The following is a 6,774-nucleotide window of genomic DNA, read 5'->3' as shown; positions in this document are numbered from 1 at the left end:
GGTTCTTCTCCACACATGTCTTGCTTGCATACAAAATGATTTCCAATTGCATTTCAATAACTTATTAATTCTCAACGCCCCAAATTAACCGTGAATTGCACTAATTAACCCTCAGTTTTTCCACAAGTTATTGGGTTGGATGATTGCATACGACAACCCAAAACATTCCCTACAAGTTCCCTACATGAATTGCATAATAGAGATACAAGCAAGAATCATTAAGTTCTATGAAAAACATAAGCATTGACGAGGCACTCGTTACTATGATTTGCATGAAACTTATGCCAAGGATTTACTTAACACAATCGTGACTAGCGACTTTTACTACTCATGAATATAAGTTCATAACGATTAGGTGAAATTCCCTTATACTCTAGCATCATATTTATGCATGCAAACTAAGTATGCATCCCTAATCAACATACATAAACATGTTATCAATCAAATAGATAAGTAAATCGAATTCATAACTTATGAAACGCAATTAAAAGTAATCAAATCATATTGCAAGCATTAACATGGTTTCGAATCCCCCCCTAGCCAAGGGGGGTTTAGTTCCTCATTATTACAAAACAAAGATAAACAAATTTAAACATTGAAAAACAAAGGAAAGAAAGCACCTAAACGTTCCAACGATCCATGTTGGATAGCAAGTGCGTCTAAGGACTTTTCTCCTTCTCTTTGCCGCAACAACAAGGTTGGAATGATGTTGAAGGGTTGGTTATTTGGAGGAATGGATGAGAAGGGGTTTAGATATGTAGGAGAGGCAAGGAAAGGCTTGGAGAATGGTTAATTTCTGGATGATTTGAATGAGGTTGATGCCATGGTATTTATAGGAAGAGGATGGACTTGTTTAACACAAAATGTTGGTGGAATTGAGTAGGTGAGCATGGCAAAGAGTGGGAATTGTTGGTGGGTTAGGTATTGAGTCATCCACTCACATGTCATGGTTAGCTAAGCATTGCATCATCCACTCACATGTCATGGTGAGTTAAGCATTGCATCATTACTCAAATTTCTGGTGGAGGTGGAAGTAAGCCACGGCATTGATGTGTTTTGAGTGAAGTTTTGGCCAATCCTTCTAGAAATTTATCCCTTCTTGCAACTTGTATTTGTTTCACCAGATTTTTAGCATGTTCTTAGCCTCTTTTGTCTTCAAATTCGTCCATCCATCTTGCTCATATCATATTTAATCCATTACAAGCTCAAAACTGCTCCAAAATGCACCAAAATGCACTTTCTTGCTACCTTAGCCCTTTGGACCTACAAACACACGAAAATGGCTTAAAGTACTAAAATAACTAAGAACTAATAACGTAAATGCAAGAAAACTAGTTAACTAAGTCGCATAAATATGCGTCTATCAAATTCCCCCACACTTAGCTTTTGCTAGTCCTCGAGCAAAACAAAGAAACAAAACATAAGAACAAAACAAAACCTAAACCTTCCAACAATTACCTTAGGGATTTTCAATGCAACATGACATGCAAAAGATCATCATAACCACAGATTTTTTTGCCTTCCCTACCCTTGAGCACATACTTAATCAAAGTCACCACATACTAGTTCACATATAACCAATTAAAACGATGTTTTGAATGTAGTAACATGCCTTAGAGAATTTGCTCAATTCCTTACAAGATACACTCTTATTTTCACTCTGATTTTCTGACTACTTACCCTACACTAGATGTATGTGAGAAGATTGATGTAAACATGAAAACGAACACTCACATATATTTATAGCAAAGAAAGCAATTTCTGGAGTTATTAAGCATGTATAGATATGATCTCATGACTGGAATGCTACTACTTAGATGCGAGAACCAGGGACACCATATGCTCGTACCAATCCCAAACTCCACATATTGAAACACATAACACTCAAGATTGAAGTTAAGGGTTGTAACGGGGTTAGGGGTGATTGGCTAACAATGAAAGGTAAGGAAACAAACGTTTTTAAAGCATAATAAGCAAAGTAATGAAATTGATGCTTAGAATTCCTTTTGAATGCAGCAACTAACTTTAAACACAATGGGGTTATTCATTCAACTTTTTAGGGCCGATTTCAACTACAAACAACACTTGTGAGCCTTTCCTCACTTATTTCAAACTCTTTTTCTTTTTTTCTTTTTTTTTTTCTTTTTCTTTTCTAACCCGTGCCTTATTATTTTCTTTTGGCACACAAAACACAAAAATCTCATTCCCCCACACTTGTTTTCTGCATAAGGACAATCAAAAGGAATTCATTTTAAGTCATGCTTCATTATGCTTTAAAAATAAGGGTATGGATAGTCCTAATCTAGGCTAGGTAAGGGAAATGTGGTTTAACAAAGAAAACAGGCTAAACAAGGCTCAACGGGGTTAAACTTAAACAAATATGCATGGGATAAGCTTTTTGGCTCTAGTTCACTACACAACTTCATCTTGAATATGTGTTATGCAAATCAATGTCATGCTTTGAATGGAACGGGCATAAGTTCTAGTATTTGGAACTAAATGATGAAACGCCTTCTAAGTAGCAACCAAGCAAAGAATGATGAGATCATGCAACGACTTTAGAAAACAAAAATGCACAGATTAATAACTCTCCAAAGAACGTATTAGGCTCAAGTCTCTCAAGGTTGTAGTGTTAGTTTGAGTTCCTTCCTTCAAGCATGTTACAAAAACTGATTTTTTTTCTTTGTGATTACATGTGAATTCGTAAACTATAACTATAACCAAGCATAAATCAAGAGCATATCAAACTTCCATCCATGTTTATAACTTTCTTTAACAGTCATGCAATTAAAAACCAAATCCTCATTATTTGTGTTGGAAGGTACCCTAAGACACAAACAAACACACAAAAACAACTCTTTTTGGCTTTTTCAAAACAATTTTTTTTTCAAATTTTTGTCAAATTTTCGGATTTTTATGTCAAAACATACTAACATGCTTAAAAACACACTAAAAACACTTAAAACAGCAAGAAACAACATTGTAAGTGATAGGTGAATAAAATCCCACGAAAATCATGCAACAGCAACTTGTTTACCCCCCACACTTAAATATAACATTGTCCTCAATGTTTCAAACATAAACTCACACAAAAGCAAACAAACAAACAACGAGGAAACATGATAAACATGGCAAAGTAAAAGCAAAAGAGAGGAGGGTTAAAGAACGCAAACACCTGGTTTTGGAGTCGGAAATTCCTAGGTCTTCTTTATTTCCATGGGTTGCCTCCATCACTAATGAGAATTCTAGGCATGCCAAACCTAGCAAAGATATTAGTTTTCACAAAATCTGCAACAACCTTTGAATCGTTAGTCCGGGTGGCTTTGGCTTCCACCCATTTGGAAACATAATCAACAGCTAGCAAGATATAAGTGAAACCAAAAGATGGAGGGAAAGGACCCATGAAATCTATACCCCAATGTCAGAAAACACTATAATGCAAATAAAAATAAAATAAATAAATAATAAGAAACAAAATAAAGCAATTGGACTGAAAACTTCCCTAGTTTGCAGTAAAACCAAGCGATGACCCCCAAGCTAAAATTCTGCAATCAACTTCAAGGGTGGAAATAACCAAAAGTTCCTGCAAAGAAAAGAAATAAATCAGTTTAGTAACACAAGAAAATGTAAAAAAAATTGCAAACGAAAAATTGAAAATCACGATAAAAGACAATGAATAGAACTAATAAGTGATCATTGGTCGTGCTTGTTGACTTTCCACAGCTTTCCTCTTGAACAGGGTGACACTTAGCTTTTTACTTGCAAGTGATGATTTGATGATATTGTACGGCGAAGCTTTGCTCTTTGGTGATGTTGCAGTTCCTTATTTGTTCTCCAAGCAGATGTGGCAGCTTCTCTAGTTCTTCAGCTCGGACTCCTTCCGCTGGGATGATTGTGCAAGCTGCATTCTTCTCTGCTTGTTTCTTCTGTACGTTGTCTCCACATGCTGTTGGTATCATTTTCGCTTGCCTTATCTGTTCTTCAGGTAGATGTGGCAGCTTCTTTGGAAGTACATCAGCAGTGGAAGACGAGTACTCGAGAGCAATTTCTCCATGTCCTGCAGGTTAGAACAAAGACAAGGAAAAGGACATGGAGAATGCATGATATGAGATACTCTTGCTTTCAACCTTTATGATATGAAATACTTTTGCTCTGGATGGGTTGTTTGCAGGGGTATCCCAGGGAATGAGGAATACAGTGTGACTCGAGAGGGTTCTTTGGGAATGCATTCTCGGAGATGAAGAAGTGCTGAGAGGGTGTGTCTTTGCTGTGGAAGGCGAAGGTAAATACTTATAGGACTTTTCTTCACAACCGGAACTATTCTCTCACTCATTGTCGGCAGCCGGTGGATGGATGAATAGTACAAATTACGCGCTTTCTGACAAAACTGCCCGTAATTTCCGCAAAGCTGCCAGTTGCATGTGACGAGTGACAACACGTCTGGACAAATTGATCTTTTGAAATCCGGGGTTCGGCTCGTGGTTTCTGAGCAAGCCCAGCCTTTAAGAAATGAAACGCCTCTTTTGAGAAAAGAATCCGACTTTTGAGAAATGAGCCCCGACTCTTCGATTTGCGAGAGGACGCTTCTTCGATTTCTGAGGAGCGCCTCTTTGATTTCTTCTTTTTATAGAGGCGTTAATTTTGTTCCACAACACACTTGAGCTCCCTCCTGTAAACACTCCCTCCTGTAAACTTCCAAAATCTTAATCAGTCCGACTCTCTTCTTTCTTCACCACCTTCAGAAAATGTCTGGCCCTTCCGATCGTCGTTTTGACTTGAACATTGGTGAAGAGGCAGCTCCGCCTTCACCAGACAACATATGGCGCCCATCTTTCATATCCCCTACTGGTCCTCTTACCGTTGGGGATTCGGTGATGAAAAATGACATGACCGCTGCGATGGTGGCCCGGAACCTTGTCACCCCCAGAGATAACAGACTGCTCGCTAGACGATCTGATGAATTGGCGGTTAAGGAGTCTCTGGCTCTTAGCGTGCAGTGTGCGGGTTCTGTGTCCAACATGGCCCAACGCCTATATGCTCGAACCCGTCACGTTGAATCGTTGGTGGCTGAAATACAGAGTCTCAAAGAGGAGATTAGAGGACTCAAGCATGAAAATAAACAATTGCATAAGCTTGCACACAACTATGCCACAACCAGGAAGAGGAAAATTGACCAGATACATGAATCTGATGGTCATATTTTACTTGATCATCGGAGGTTTATGGGTTTGTTCCAACAGCATCTGCCTTCGTCTTCTGGAGCAGCATCGCGTAGTAAAGCTCCAACTAATCAACCTCTGTTGCCTCCTCCTTCTGTGGCCCCGCCGACTGTTGAAGCACCGCCGACTACTGAAGCACCACCTGACCAATGAATGCTATTAGTTTACACATCATTGTAAAATATTTTTACTTTAATGTTTTTTTTTTTTTTTAATTTTTTTAATTTTTTTATTTTTAGGTGTGTTTTGTTTTGTTTTGTTTTTTTTTTTAATTTTTTTTATTTTAAATGTAAATTAATGTAAAAAGACTTTGGTTAACCTTCCCCTACACTTAAACTAAATAACACAAACTCACATAAATCAACCAAATAACACAACTAACTAAACAAAACAAAATGAAAGCAGTAAAGATAAGGGTGTAAGAATGCAAATCTGATTGGGTTAGCGATTCCAAAGTCTCCCTTCGTTGAATGCTTGGGTTGCCTCCCAAGAAGCGCTTGATTTAACGTCTTTAGCCGGACGAATCTTTCCTTTAAATTCCCCTCGGCTCCAAAGCATGGAATTTATCTTTTAATGGGAGGTGATACTTGAAATGATTCGGCAATGGTTTAAATTCAAGAGTGGGTGCCTGAATCATCAAAATCAGAAACATGTTAGTATAAATTAAAATTGAAATTGGAGAATATGGCTTACTTTCTTTTTCCGACACAAACTCAATGACAAACACCACATCTTTGAACATTTCCGGGATTTTGAACTTGGCCAGGTTTACTATGATGGTTGTGGCTTGTCCCGTGTCATCAAACTCAACTGCTTTGGGCTTGATTGTCTCATGCACAACCTCTTGGATGTATTCTTGATATGCTTCAACCACTTCATTCTCTTGAATCCCTTTTCTTGGTGTGCAAGGTTCTTTGAACGTTTCAATACCATCGGGAACTTTTTTTTGGTGCACCAAGAATTGGGATATCACTTTGCACCTTTGGAAGAGCTTCCACAATGTCTTTTTCACTCTCATTGATATTTGGAATCAAAAACCTACAAGGAAAAAGGACATTTGGTGGAATAATGTTAGAATGAAGTGGATTTAAAACTTCCTCACCTGAGTTGGATGACATAGGGATTTGAGGAGCTTGCAGCAAGAATTCTTCTAAACTGCCCAGGTCGTCCTCCTTCTCTTCTGCTTGCAACAGCAATTCATCCATGTTCGGGCTGTGTTTGGATGGTTCTGGGACAGCTTCATCCTTCATAGCACTTCCCAAAGTGATAGCATCGTGGATTTCAAAATCTTCCTTCGAATTTTCAACAGTTGAGTTGGAGAGTTCACTTTGCTCTTGAATTTGTACCATGAATTCCATAATCTCTCCCATTTGACTCTTCAATTTATCCAACTTCTTGTCTTGATTTTGTTGGTCCTGCGTCAAAGAGGTTAGTACTTGAAGAATTTGATCACTATCCATGGACATACTTGAATTTGATTGGAATTGTTGTGGGGTATGCGGTGGTGGCTGTATAGGTGTGGTGTAGAACTCCTCATATGGCTGCCAATATGCAT

The sequence above is a fragment of the Malus domestica genome, chromosome 13 (genome assembly GCF_042453785.1).
Source record: "Malus domestica chromosome 13, GDT2T_hap1".
Lineage (NCBI taxonomy): Eukaryota > Viridiplantae > Streptophyta > Magnoliopsida > Rosales > Rosaceae > Malus > Malus domestica.
This window is presented reverse-complemented; position numbering follows the sequence as displayed.